At 34.8% G+C, this 15,747-nt stretch overlaps 1 pseudogene; it reads left to right on the top strand.

Annotated features, from left to right (window-relative positions):
- The first annotated feature begins 5,002 nt into the window (after positions 1-5,002).
- On the top strand, positions 5,003-14,177 carry LOC130848426 (Fanconi anemia core complex-associated protein 24-like; annotated as a pseudogene).
- The last annotated feature ends 1,570 nt before the right edge of the window (positions 14,178-15,747 follow it).

Below are 15,747 nucleotides of genomic sequence, written 5' to 3'. Positions count from 1 at the left end.
GTAAACAACTGATCCAAATGAAACAGAAAGGAGAGGGGAAAGAACAGAATAGGGAAATAATAAAACAAAGATTATGATGGTAAAATTAATTCTATCTGTATAAATAATGACTATAAATGTAAAAGGAATAAATATTCTTCTTAAAAGTAATAATTATCATACTGGATTAAAAAGTAAGACCCAAGTACCTGTTATTTACAAAACATGCACATAACATACAAAGTTGCAAAGAGTTTTTCAAAAAATTGAAAAGTTATGCCATACAAACACTAATCATGAGAAAGAGTGTATATATTGATATTAGACACAGTTGAGCTAAGGGAAAAGAGTATGAACAGAGAGATAATTTTATGATGATAAAGGAAACATTCATCAAGAAGACATATGAACGTTGTGGGTATGTACTCATTAACAGAAAATCAAAATACAAGAAGCAAAAAAAAAAACCTGACAAATTGTAGGGAGAAATAGCAAATCCACAATTATAGTTAGAGATTTCAAATCCTTCTCTCAGTGACTGAAGGTGAAATAAGTGGAGAAAAAAATCTAGTAAGAATAAAAAGATCCAAATATACAATAATATTTCTATGCTAACTCCTAAAATATAAAAGGTGGCAATACTTTCCAATATAAATATTGAGTTACATTTTCCCATATATGCATTGATAGTGTACATAATACATTTTATTTTGCCATATTTAACAATAAGCTCAGTCTTTGTATGCCCTTAATGATTTTAAAAGATATTAAACACTTTTATGGATTGCATTTTTATGTTACATTAAAAAGCAATCTGAGGTAACTAAATTATCTCTTTTAATAAATTCAGCATGGAACATACGCTGGGGAAGAGATATATGTATATATATTAGATTTGTGAAATTGATAAAATGAGGAACAGTGTCAAAGAGGCACTGCATGGCCCAGGAATGTTTCCTAAGCTTACCACTCACTATGTGCTCAACTATTATAGGACCTGATACACAGTGAGTATTTTACTTTTCCTTAAACTGTTTCAGCAACTGGAAATTAATACAATTGTTTCATTAAAAATATTAGGCAAGAAACTAAGAGAAGAATGGATTTAAAAAAGGATAGATTGGCATTCTCTAATAGGAAAAAATAGTTATTGGTATAGACTATAAACAGATTGAGATGTATTAAAAATAATGAAAGAGGCAGGATGAGGTGCAGGGATGAGATAAATTGTAACTCCAAAGAACTGGAGAGAGATTTAAGAATGAAAATGAAATGGATGGTTAATGTACTATTCAATTTTAAGTGAACTTTGTACAATTTTGGAATAGAGTAAGATTATAATGGAACTCTGAGATTTCAAACACAATCCCAAAGCTATAAATCTTAAAGTATAACATTAAATAATAAACAGCATATGAAAATAAAGCATAAAAATAGAAGGAAATGAACAGTTTGGAAATTTTCTACTTACAAGGTAAAAAATGTCGATATTTGCTTAAAGCTTATTTTAAATCAGTTCAGATTAGTTCCCTGACAGAAAATTGTATAAAAAGCATAAATTCAGAAAAGAAAAAATATATAAAAATATGAAAAACTCAAATATCAGTGAAATCAAAGTAATTTAAATAGCAATGAAATATTTTGATTTTTCAGATTGGCAAAGATTACATGAATAACAATGTACCTTGTTTTTGAAGATGTGAGTGTCAGTTCATTCTAGCTACTATAACAAAAATACCATCTATAGGAGACTTACAAACAGCTAATATTTATTTCTCACGGTTCTGGAGTCTGGTGAGGCCAAGATTGTGGCAGCAGCAGAATCCATGTCTTACAAGAGCCTGTTTCTGCATTTTGGCTTTCTTCTTACTGTTACCTCACATGCAGAAGAGGCTGGGAGCTCTGTGGGATCATTAAGGAGAGCTCCACCCTCATGACCTAGCACTTCCCAATGGCCCCACTTCCTAATAGGATTGCATCAGTTATTAGGTCTCAACATGAATTTTGGGAGGATGCAAACATTCAATTCACAGCAGTGGGAATAAGTACTGTCAAACACCTCTTGTCATACGAGTGTTAGGAATGTAAGAATGGAAATATATATCAATGCTTACCTATCATTAAAACGAAAAAGAGAAGTAGTAAGGTCTGGAAAAAATACATTAGTTCCTTACAAAATACACAAGTAAAGATCGTAATCTACAACAAGTGCAAATAAGGGAATCATATTTTTTCTGGAATTTACTACTTCAATTTTTCTTTTGGGATATAGGTAAATATTTCTTTGTTAAAGCAATTTGTCATATATAGAGAGAATATGGCATTTTTTAGTACACTTGGAAAAAGATTGATCGTAAAGTTATACTAATGAAGTGCTTTATTTGGAAAAATTATTTCCAAACAGAATTAAATGATATTATTTTTCAATTTTATACATAGCTACCAATCATAATCTCTCAGCACTGTGAGATTCTCATAGTAGTAACCAATAGAATCAGGACTGATTCTTCCTCTAGTGGCTAATAACAGAGTTGACTCCCCAAGAGATACATATGTTTAAATACAAATAACCACAAAGATCAGTAATGCAAGCAGTGACCTGAGACAGTATTGAAATAAAATAAGCAGTATAAATTATAAACAAAATATTACATACTCTAAGTTGAATGAGGAAAAAAAAGAAGAGTATCTTAAAGCAATACAAAATGAGTCATAGAAAAATGGACTGTATTATGCATGTTTGAAAGATGGATCCAATAAAACACCTGCCTCTGGATTTTCCAAGCTAAGCAACCATAGGAAATGGCTCTGTAAAATTACAATAGTTTCCAAAACAACTTTTAAAAAAGCACTTTGAGACCTGTGGAAGCTGATGAACCATGTCTTAGGATATGCAGTAATTTCACCAAACCAGGTGAAAAACACTAGATCAAACAAAGATACCATAGAGGATTTAGTTTAAGGATTTTTCATTCCATAGATATTGAGCTGTATATTTTTTAATGTTGAAAATCATGTTAAGTTGTATTCAACTTTTCTACTCAAAAGACAAAAGTTTTCACTTTTTTCACCAGCCCTTAGAGCAAACTAGTATTCCCTAAACAGAGCATAAATTGGATTATAAAATGAAACTAATTTTAGCTACAATCTGGATATGTGACACTGTTGATATCTTTACTCTCCTCTCTTGCCCTCCCCCAAACCTTCTTTAAAGAGTTAAAATATTAGGCTTCTTTGGATTCCATTAAGCATGGAATCAATCAGGAATCAGGCACGTCCTGATTTAAATCATTTAAATCACTTGAGTGTAACCTAACTTAAGCAGCCACACATGAGATGTTTTCTTTTGCCCTCAAACTTCTGTTGCCACACTGATAGCAGATGAAATTTGTAACATTGAAAATATCTAATAATTCAAAGGAAGGAAGATTTTACAACACCATTCTAAGGGTCTAGTTCCAATATTCCACGTATGTGGAGTGGACTGGGGGTACGCATGTGGGGCCAGCTTTTGACCAAACAAAAGTTGAATATTTTTAAATTCCTCATACAATTGAACAAAATAGTGACAAAGGAGAACAAAAGTGAGATGATAGAAAGTTGAATTCATGAGATATAATACATTTCCCAACCTCAATGCTTCAGGAAAGTTTAAGTTTGCAAAACGTTTATAGACATAGATCTGAATTAAGGATCTGAGCATCCCAAGGCAAGAAAGCTCCAGCTGCAATGTGCCTTAAGTAAGCCCCTTAATGTTATGAATACAAGCAAAGCATTAATACATGAATGACTGATTCTTGAAAGGACTTCCAACCTAGATAAGCAGTTACTTTCTGAGTCCTAATTTAAGCCTTTACAAATTGAATATCTTTCTATCTCTACTAAAAAACTACCTTTGGTTTGGTCCCGAATATTTTTAAGGCTCTTGAGGAGAGTCAGAGATCAATAAAGATGTTTAGTTTTAAATAATAAAATCTGTCATGGAGTCAGCGGAACATACTGGAAAGAAGACTAACCCATATATCAGTTGTTATAGTTTCTAATTTCGAATGAGTGCTCATTGGTAAATTGTGCTAGAGGAAAAGAGAAAGATTTAGACATTAAGAAAGAGGAATAAAATGTACTTTTAGCCAAAGTACATATTTTTGCAGTGCAATATTAAGAAAGACAAATAAAATTGGCCTTCAAAGTATTTGCTTTGCTTTCTTCCTTCCTAAAAAATAGGGGACTAAGATAAGTGTTGTAGGGGAGTGGTAGGGGTAAGGAAGATGCATTAGGCTAAGTGAATTTATTTAGAGGGAATTTTATTAGGCTCTGTTATGAACTGAATTCATAAATCAAAATTATGCCCCCAAATGTGATGCTGTTAGGAGCTGAGGTCTTTGGCAGGTAATTGGGATTAGATTATGTCATGGGGTGGAGCCCTCCTGAATGGGATTCATGCCCTTATAAGAGTCAGGTGAGCCTTTGCTTCCAGTCTCTCTCGCCTTGTGAGTATACTTGGAGTCAGCAGCCTGAAACCCTGAAAGTGGAAGATGGCTCTCACCAGAACCCTATCATGCTGGCACCCCGATTTTGGACTTCCCATCCTCCAGAACAGTGAGAAATAAATTTCTCTTGTTTTTAAGTCACTCAATCTATGGGTTTTTTGGTTATATTTTTGGTATTCTGAGGGGACTAACTCTATTGTGCTTTGATGAAGAGGTATCGTGCATTAGAGGTGAAAATTGTATTACCCTCTTTGTTAGTAGAAGCTCTATAGACGGTCTACTGTTAGGAATGCCAAATTAAGAAGGTTAAGAGAAGTTAAATTCACCTCCTCTAAGAAATTTCTGAGTTGTTCAAATTACTTTAGTCTTAGGCCTATCCCAGGAAATTGGAGCTCATATCTTTATACGCCAGTGCCCGGAGCTCAGCTGAGTTGCCAGGTGTGGGAGGAGCAGTTAAAGCGACAAACCAAAAACGAAAGAGGCGTTTAATCACTTAACTGCGGTGATACAAGCTAGCGCCTAAAGCCGGAGGAATGGCTGACTCTCCTCGATGCATTTTCCCCCAAGGAAAGACCCATCGGTGGAGGGCCTGGTGGATCAGCACAGATGTGAGCTGTTTCACTGTTGAGGTCTCCCTGACAAAAGGTCTGGTAGTTTTATGGACTCTGGGGTACTGAACTCTGGGGTGGAGGGGTGGGGGCAGGGGTGCAAAGGAGTACGGTTAGGTGTGAGAAAGTACTGGGTACTGAGTCAGAGTGGGGAAGAGTACTCTCAAGCCTTCCTTAAGGAATCCTTGGCAGAGGCAGCTGAACAAGAATGTGGCTAAAGGCCTCAGATAAAGAGACCTATGAATGAAAGTATGCAGGCTGAAAATGTAAATAATGCAAAGCTTATGACCAGCCCGCAGAGCCTGAGACCTTGACGGCAACTGCCCTCAGAGCCTGCAAGGCATTGGCTGTGCCTGAGTCTAGTGTGGGAAGGGCAGCTTTCCCTCCATGAGGCCTGTCAGATAAAGCCTTTGTAATTGCATGTTATATCAGATCTGAAAAACCACAAAGAGGTTTTTAACCAGGAGCCAAACTCTTCAAACCAATTTTATCATTTGGAAAATAAATGAATTGATTGCAATTGCTTTGACCTATTTCACTACAGTACTGAAAGATTTCTGAGAGATACTGCATATTTGATTATAAGGTTAAATAATGACTAGCAACTATTATGACTGTTTTTGAAAAGCCATAGTCACAGTGAAAGAGTCAACAATAAGATGAAAGTTTAGCACGAATACTTTTGGTTTCATCTGCTAATGAGTAACATGATTCATTACATTTTAGGAGAATATGAGTCCCAAGGTAGTCAAATGTAAATTAATCCACAGTTGTGGAAAAGTCAAACCAATCTTTGATGTGTTGAGTGTTCTAAAAATGGAAAAGCTAACCAATAAAATAGAAGGCAACATACTAGAACAATTTTAGCTTTTCAATAACCACTCAAAAACCAGAGAAACGTTTAAACTGTTAGACTACTTTTCACCGAGACTGTGACTATAAGATGAATTTACTTTCTGAGTATGTTGAAGTTGAAGGAAAGTCTGTATGATTGAAAATAGAATGACAAGCTTTCAACGAAACACAACAAATCACAATTGCCTATTTCATTCCTATATTCCTGGAAAGTTTCAAAAATAGATGAGAGAGAAAGCACATGAGAAAAAAACTATAATGTGTATGTGGGTTTATGTGTATATATATATATATAATCTCCTAATACATAAGCAAGAGAATCCTTTCTTTGCTCTTCTTCTGGGTTTCCCAGGCATAACCCATCTTATATTTACCTGAGGCCAAAAAAAAAAAAAAAAGTCCTGTGATCTAGTACAGGCATATGCCTCACTGCAATAGCTTCCGCCTGAAGCCAGTGAAAGGAAAATCTTATGAGAACATTCTCCAAAATATGTATAATGGACTATATCATCCTCAGGAAATAGACTCAGGCCCAAGCTATTTTACAGAGAAAATAATTTACCTGAAATTTCTGAAAGTAAAAGTTAAATGAAACCAGTTCCACATGAAAGATAAAGAACCATTCCTTCCTGCCATAGTTCCATAAATGCTTCCTCCATGCTTTTAAACTAATACTACAATTTGAATCTTACATACACTAATGTTATTTTTTAAATTTCAATGAATTAAGTAACATGATCTTAGGAAAAGTAAATAATAGTATCAGTAGCAATATATTGGATCAGATGTAGAATAAACAGGAAAAAGAGGCAGAGTGAAAATAGTGTTATAGTTTCTCTGAGATAATTATTGCTTAGTAGAAGGTGGAAGAGAAAGGTTCTATGCCGTTGTGGCAAGTGAAGTGATAATATTTGGCAGTGCTTTGTATTTTAGGGAAAAAGCATCAAGTTCTGGGCACAAAGATTTATGCTAAATGTCATGCACAGAAACCAAATTTAATTTGTGTTAAATAAATAGAGTCATAAGTTTACGTTATATGATGGAAATGCTGCTTATTAGAAATGGAGTTTTAGATAACATGACATTCAACATTTATTGTATTAAATAATTGCAAAACTATGACTTATCTAGATGTGCTAAGATGAGAGAAAAAAATATATTTTAAGGAAAGCTGTACTTATTTATTTTTGCCTCAAACTCATTATGCTCAATTTTCTTTAAAAATCCATTGTGTATTAAAACATTGCCTTTATTACAGATCTATCAATTGGCACATATCAATATATTTTATTAAATTTAATCCAAGCTTCACCATTCTCTTGCTTGCAAACAAATAAAAGTACCTATTATTGTTGACATCTGCATCCCTCTAAGCATTATATTTAGGGAGTACTTACCAGTTAAGCTGCATAAGAAAATCTTCAGATGTGCACCCAACAGTGACAGGAGTACAAATAGAGAAGTTTCTATTAATTAAACTTCTTTTTTAAATTGAAGTATAGTTGCTTAACAATATTGTGTTAGGTTCAGGTATACAGCATAGTGACTCAGTATTTTTTCAGATTATATTCAATTGTAGGTTATTATAAGATAATGGGCATACTTCCCCTGCTATACAGTATAGCCTTATTGCTTATCTATTTTATATATAGTAGTTGTATCTTCTAATCCCTTACCCCTAATTAGACCTTCCCTCTTCCCTTTTTCTATTGGTAACCACAAGTTTGTTTTCTGTCTCTGTGAGTCTGTTTCTGTTTTGTATATACATTTTGTATATACATTTGTATTATTTTTTGGATTCCACATATAAGTGATATATGGTACTTGATTTATTTCACAAAATACTCTCTAGGTCCATCCACATTGCTACAAATGGCAATATTTCATTCTTTTTGTGGGTGAGTGATATTCCATTTTGTGTGTGTGTCTGTGTATGTATATACCACATCTTAATCCAATTATCTGTTGATGGGCACTGGGATTGCTTCCATGTTTTGGCTATTGTAAATAGTGCTGTTATGAACATTGGGGTGAATGTCTCTTTGTGAACTAGAGTTTTTGTTTTTCCAGATATATAGGAGTGAAATTTCTGGATGGTATGGTGGTTCTATTACTAGTTTGTTTGTTGATGTTGTTGTTTTCTCTTTTTTTTCTGTTGTCCATACTGGCTGAACCAGTTTACATTCCCATAAACAGTGTACCAGGTTTCCCTGTTTTTGCATCCTCTCCAACATTTGTCGTTTGTAGACTTTTTGATGATAACTATAATGACAGGGGTGAGGTGATACCTCATTGTGGTTTTCATTTTCATTTCTCTAATGATTAATGATGCTGAGCATATGCCTGTTAGCCATCTGTATGGTTTCTTTGGAAAAATGTCTATTCAAGCCTCCTGCCCATTTTTTGATTGTTGTTGGTTTTTTGGGGTTTTTTTTTTTTTTGATATTGAGTTGTATGAGCTGTTTGTATATTTTGATTGTTAACCTCTTGCTTATTGCATTATTTGCAAATATTTTCCCCTATTCCACAGGTTGTTTTTTTCATTTTGTTGATGGTTTCCTTTGCTGTGCAAAAGCTCTTAAGTTTAATTAGGTCACATTGGCTTAATTTTCCTTTTGTTTCTTTTGCCTTGAGGAACAGATCCAAGAAAATACTGCTATGATTTATGTCAAAAAGTGTTTTGCCTATGTTATCTTCAGGAATTTCATGGTTTCATGTCTTACATTGAAGTCTTTAACCCAAAATGTGTTAATTTTTGTGTATGGTGGATGATAATGGTCCAATTTCATTACTTTCCATATGGCTGTCCAGGTTTCCAAACACCATTTATAAAAGAGATTCTTTTTTCTCCACTGCATATTCTTTATCTCCTTTGTCATAAATTAGTTGACTGTATATGTGTCGGTTTATTTCTGGGTTCTCTATTCTATTCCATTGATCTATTTGTCTGTTTTTATGCCAATACCACACTTTTAAAATTATTATAGTTTTGTAATATACTTTGAAATCAGGGCATATGATGTCTCCAGCTATGTTTTTTTTTTTTTTTTTTCCCTCAAGATTGCTTTTGTTAGTCAAGGTCTTTTATGATTGTATAGAAATTTTATGATTGTTTGTTGCATTTCTGTGAAAAATGCCATTGGAATTTTGATAGGGATTGCACTGAACTTATATATTGCTTTCAGTAGTATGGACATTTTAACAATATTGATTCTTCCAATCCATGAACATGGAATAGCTTCCATTTATTTGTGTATTCAATTTCTTTCATTAATATCTTGTAATTTTCTATATACAGGTCTTTCACCTCCCTGGTTAAATTTATTCCTAGGTATTTTATTGTTTTTGAAGCAATTGTAAATGGGATTGTTTTCTTAATTTTTCTTTCTGATAGTTCATTATTAAGGTATAGATATTCAATAGGTTTTTGTGTCTTAATTCCATATCTTTCAACTTTGCTGACTTCATTGATTAGTTCTAACAGTTGTTTTGGTGGCGTTAGGGCTTTCTATATATTATACCATGTCATCTGCAGATAGTGACAGTTTTACCTCTTTCTTGCCAATATAGATGCCTTTTATTTATTTTTCTTGTTTAATTGCTCTGGCTAGGAATTTCAATGCTATGTTGAATAAAAGTTGTGAGAGTGTCTTCTTCCAGATCATAGAAGAAAAGCTTTCAGCTTTTCATCATTTAATATGATGTTAGCTGTGGTCTTGTCATATATGGCCTTTTATTATGTTAAGATATGTTCCTTCCATACCCACTTTATTGAGAATTTTTATCATGAATGGATGTTGAATTGTATCAAATGCTTTATCGGCATCTATTGAGATAATCATTTGATTTTTATCCTTTTTTTTGCTAATGTGTATCTCATTGATTTTTTTTTTTTGCAGCTATTGGTCCATTCTTGCATCCATGGAATAAATCCTACTGGACCATGTTGTGTGATCCATTTAATGTATTGTTGAATTTGTTTGCTAATACATTAAATGAAGATATTTGCATCTATGTTCAACATTGACATTGGCCTGTAATTTTATTTTTCTTCTTATCTGGTCTTGGTATTAGGATAATGCTGGACTTGTAAGATGTGTTTACAAGTGTTCCTTCCTTTTCTGTTGTGACAAAGTATGAGGATTGGTATTAGTTCTTTCAAATGTTTGGTAGAATTTACCCTAAAGCTACCTGTTCCTGGACTTTTGTTTTTCGAAGTTTTTGACTACTGATCAGTATCCTTACAAGTAATTGGTCTGCTCAGATTTTCTATTTCTTGGTAGGTTATATGTTTCTAGGAATTTGTTTCTTTTAGGTTGTCATATTTGTTGTCATGCAGTTGTTTATGGTATTCTTTTATAATCCTTTGTATTTCTATGGCATTTGTTGTAACATGTCTTTTACTTCTGATTTTGAGTACTCTCTTTTTTTCTTGGTGAATCTGACTAAATGTTTGTCACTTTTGTTTCAAAGAGACAACTCTTAGTTTCATTGATTATTTCCATCTCTATTTCATTTATTTCCAGTCTGATCTTTGTTATATCCTTCCTTCTACTAATACTGGGCTTCATTTGTTCTTCTAGTTATTTGAATTGTAAAGTTCAGTTTATTTTAGATTTTCTTATTTCTTGAGGTAGACATTAAGTGTTATGAACTTCTCTCCTAAAACTGCTTTTGCTAAATCCTATAAGTTTTGATACTTTGTATTTCCATTTTAACTTGCCTCAGGGTATTTTTTGATTTCTCTTATAATTCTTCTTTGACCCAATTGTTGTTCAGTAGCATGTTGTTTAATTTCCACATATTTGTGGATTTTCCAGTTTTTCTTCCTGTAATTGATTTCTAGTTTCATACCATTGTGGTTGGAAAAGATGCTTGATGTTATTTCAATCTTAAATTTATTAAGACTTATTTTGTGTCTTAACACATCCTGCTGAATGTTCCATGTGCACTTGTAAAGAATGCATATCTGTTGTTTTCGGATGGAATACTTTGTATATATCTATTAAATGCATAGGGTCTAATGTGTCATTTAAAGCCAGCCTATGTTTCCTTACTAATTTTCTTCCTGGACAGTCTATCCATTGATGCAAGTGGGGTATTAAAGTCCCTTACTGTTGTTATATTGCTGTCTATTTCTCCCTTTAGGTCAGAAGTTGGCTGTCAGGGAATGCAGCAAGAGCCAAGACAAAACAGATTTAGAAAGCTTAGCTGATGAAGGTTGCTAGCTACTGGTTGATGGTTGGTTGGTTCAGATAGATGATGAAGAGGTAGATAGATGATAGATTGATAGATAAGAGGCAGAGAGAGAAGGAGGGAGCTAGGGAGGGTAGGGGGAGAGAGAGAGAGCAAGCTAGTGTGTGTGTGTGTGCATCACCTTAGATGGGACACTGAGGAATTACTAGAGAAAAAACTGGAGATTTGGGAAGATAGTCAGCTGCCAATGGCTAATAGAAGTTTATAAACAGAAACTTTTTCAGAATTTTGCCTGCTAATTAATGCAAAACACTAGTCAGCCACAGAGGAAATACATTGTGTCCTGGTTCAAGGTATAAGTTTGTTGGTAATCTTTATATGTTTCCGACAAAGGACTGTATCTAAAACAATAGCTTTATATAGCCATCTACCTGTGATTAATAAGGGCTTCAAATAAAGAGTATTTTACTAGCCATTTGTAAAGAAATGTTTATCACAACTTAAAGTAGAACATAAATTTTATAACAAGTAGCAAATAGTCTAATATCATTTATATATTCAATACATATTTATTGATCATATTCTGTTGCATGCTCTATATTAAATATTAGAAATGTAATGGTAAAAAAATAGATATCAATTATAGTGGAAAACAAAACATTATTTTAGAGGAAAAAAAAACAGCATGACTTGAGGGCATGTAACCAGTGTTCTAATGAAGTCTGAGAAGTAGAGGAGGCTGCTTCTGAGGTGAGGTTTAAGCTAGAGCCAAGGAATAAATTTTCTACATGGCCAGGATAGAAGGTGGTGGGAACATTCTATAGCAGAAATCCTTTGTGAAGACTCTAAGACAGGGAAAAGTTCAATAATCATAAGAACAGTTTGTAACTGAAGGAAGAGTGATGAGGAATAACTGAGCCTAGATCTTCAGGGACCTACCACTCATATTAAGTATTTGGGAATTTATCCGAAGAGCAAAGAGAAGCCATTGAATGATTTTAAGCAAGAGAGTGATATAATTAAATTTGCACTAAAACTTAGTGCATGAATTGATTTTTTTTTTTAAAGATAAGAGTAGATTTTAGAGGATTAGTTAGGAGGTGGTTGACATGGTCTAGGGAAGATGTGGTGATATCTTATGATCATTATAGTTTATTTTTATCTTTTAACACACATTTTAAAAAGCTCTTTTTATTCCCTTGTTTCATTTTTCTAATTTAGCTCCTTTTACACATTTAGTCTTTTAGGTATTTACCTTAGGTTGACTTAAAATAAAAAACTAACTTGTCAATCATTTATTAATTTGTTTTAAGCTTCATGTTGTCATCAATTTGAATTGACAAAAGTATGTAATTTCTAACTCTGGTCTAGGGAAGTGACTTTGAAGGATACATTAAAATAAAGACGTTAATTAATGTATAACCTATTGGTGAATTTCTGCCACCTGTATGATTTGAAAGAGAATGTTGACTCCGCTTAACAATCAATCCAATAACATAAATCTGAACTCAACACCTAAAATGAAAAATAAATATATAGGTAGTTAAGATATTTCAGGCGTAGAAGAGATAAGTGCCAGTGATATTACATTTATTTTTGTGTTTTAGCTCATGTATAATCTCTAAATTTCTATTTTGAATTCTTATTTTTCTGTACTGAATTCTATGTCTTCTCTTTTTTCTTTACTCTCAAGGCATAGCCATTATTTTGTGTTACTTTTTGTAAATTAATGATGAATGAATTAATAAATATGTCAGATATTTTCAGAGAACTGTGTAATGAATTATATACATAAGACTGTCTGAGAACATGTTTCTTATTCTCAGGCTCTCAGTGCATGATTGTACCAGTATGTAGAAATTTGTATAAATCTTTTTGTAAAGAAAGAAGACCTGATTGAATTAATATGATGTCTACTATTAAGGAATACTAAATTTTTCTTCATTAACCTTTAGAATTGAAGTTTATGAATACGTATATTTAAAGACAATTTTTTTTTTTTTGGTATAGGAAATGGATTTCTTTTAAGTTGCAAGAAATGCATGTTTTATGCATTGATCCTCAAAAGAGTTTGACTTACATACTATGTGTCTAGCAGTTTTGCAGAAATAAAATAATATAAAAGTTTTTTTTTTGTCTGAGGTGGGGCCCTGGCCGGCTTGGCCCGAGCCATGGCACAGACCAAGGGGCTATGTCAGGCGCCAGATCAGTGACGGAAATGAGGGACATGGCTTCCAGGATAGGAATCTCCTGGTTCTTAGACTTTGGCCAATAATCCAGTCTTTTAAAGAATACTCTGCAGATGGGCTCCTGCCCAAGAGGCCCGGGCTTGGAGTGGAATGTGGGGCCGTGTGCCGGAGAGCCTGCTCAAGTGCCGTCTTGCATTCCCCTCATTAGATCTGGGCTGCTGATGGAAGGCAACCCCCCGATGGCACAGGCCCCATGAACATGCCATTTGGGCATATTGTGGCCAGTGAGAAATGGTGCGGGTCACAGCTGGCACAGGGAATGCAAGGGAAAATTAAACTCGTTTTTGAGGATGGCCTGACATCAGTAGATTTTTTGCTTTCTAGCAGATCCTGCATTCTTTATATCACCGAAGCTGAGTTGGTGGCAGGAAATGGCTACAGAGACTAGTTCGGGTTAGAAATTAAACTTCACGGGATTGTAGTAGTGGAAAAAACACAGATGAGTGAACAGTACTTTCCAGCCATACAGAAGTTTACTGTGCTGGATATTGGGATGGTGTTGCTTCTAGTGGTCAACCAGATGGAAGTGTCCTGCCTCATTATCCAGTTAGTTCAAGAGCAAACCAAAGAGCCCAGTAAAGAACCCTCTTCTCAGGAAGAAACGGGCTCCGATCTCTGAGCCTGCCCTCCTTTGAACTGTGCAACAGATCCCAGGAGTTGGGAAAGTCAAAGCTCTCCTCCTGCTTCAGACATTTCCAATTATCCTGCAACTAAGTAATGCTTCCCTCCAAGAACTGGAGACAGTGGTTGGACAAGCACTGGCCCAGCACATTTACGCGTTCTTCACCCAGTCCAGGTGACGGCTCATCTCACAGCGTCTCCTTTACACCACTAACCACAGGATCTTTTCACATTAAGAAAAGGTCTGGTCTCACAGCACTTAGCATAAGATGAGGGGAGGCCTGAATGGAACCTGCCAGTTGTCCTGCCCTGCTCCCTGGGCTCAGGCAATTACTTCAGATAGTGAGTCCCAGACAGCACTGCCCTCATCCTGCTAGTATGAAGAGGCTGGTAGACACCTTCCTAAGGGAGTCAGTTTAAACAGGGACTCATATTCAGCAAAGAGCCAGCTTGGGAAGATTTTATTGTGTGACCTTGACCTGTATCTATCATAGAAGATGGTGGATGTGGTCGTCTAAAGGAAACAAACCTACTGTGAGTAAAGCACTGCGTACCATAAGCCCCTTGTTCCTGCTGGCAAAGCCACTGTTCTTTAGGTCTGGTCTTAACACTCCTGTGCTTTGAGGGTGGCTGCCAGTGTAAACAAACAATTGTACTGCCTGCCTTCCTTTCCTCCCTTCATCCTTTCTTTCCTGGTAGCTGCACAGTTTGTTTATAATCACTGAGCATGTCTTCTGAACACAGAAAGCCTGGAGTCTGGAGTTCCCATTTTAAGATAAAAAACCAACATGTGTGAGGGAGGGAAAGAATGTGTTTGTAGGTGTATAGCCCAACAATGGGAAGAGACGGGGGGAAATGGCAGGGGCAGCCGCATCCAGAGAGGAGAGCCTGGGGCTGGGGACCAAAATGTACAATTGCTCATTCAAAAAATAAATAAAATTAAAGAGGCATATGTTTTCAGGGATACTAAGATAACTTGAAAGCTCTTTAGGTCCTATTTGGTGAAATATTAGTAATTTAAAAAAAATTAAATATAATAAAAACATTTTGTGCAGAAAAGTTTTTCTTTCCCATCTTTCAACCACATTTGGAAAACAGGATAAACTATGTAAAGGTGTCTAAATCATCTCATATAGTTTAAACTGAATATCAGGTTTATTATATAGAAAAATAAAACAATTGCTCTTATAATGTAGTTTCAAGGAAGAGGGTTAAATTGTTCTTTGAAAGGTAAAGTGGATTTCTTTATATGAAGGGGAATGAGTTGATTCCCTGTAAACAATCCAGCCTGTGAGTGCTGTGAGGGCAAACTTAATGTAATGAATGTAGAGTATCCTTTATAACTTTATCACTGGAGCAGACCTTTTATCTAAAGGGATGATGTGCAATAATTGCATATCTTTCAGCTTTCAATCAGAGAAACACAACCACTAGGATTTGATCCTAATTAATTTGAATATTGGTCAAATAGTCTCTGTGAAGCTGTTGTTTCTGTCTGATACTAGTCCTCAGAGCAGACATTTGAGAAAGGAAGATACAGAGAAATTAGGGAAGGTGAGGATAATCTGGACACTGCAAGGCTGACTCTGAACTCAAGAGGGTGATCTTTCAATACCTTCAAACCAAGCCTCCAACTTGTATGGTGAACAGTTCTGTGGGAGAAGCCAGCACCATTTGTTATGGAGTTAAATATTCACATGGCCTAGTTGCTAAAGAAGCTGAAAGAAGTTCCTGGGAAATAGAAAGAGG

The sequence above is a fragment of the Hippopotamus amphibius genome, chromosome 3, assembly GCF_030028045.1.
Source record: "Hippopotamus amphibius kiboko isolate mHipAmp2 chromosome 3, mHipAmp2.hap2, whole genome shotgun sequence".
Classification (NCBI taxonomy): Eukaryota; Metazoa; Chordata; class Mammalia; order Artiodactyla; family Hippopotamidae; genus Hippopotamus; species Hippopotamus amphibius.
Note: the sequence above shows the minus strand (reverse complement) of the source record. Positions and strands in the feature narration are given on the sequence as shown.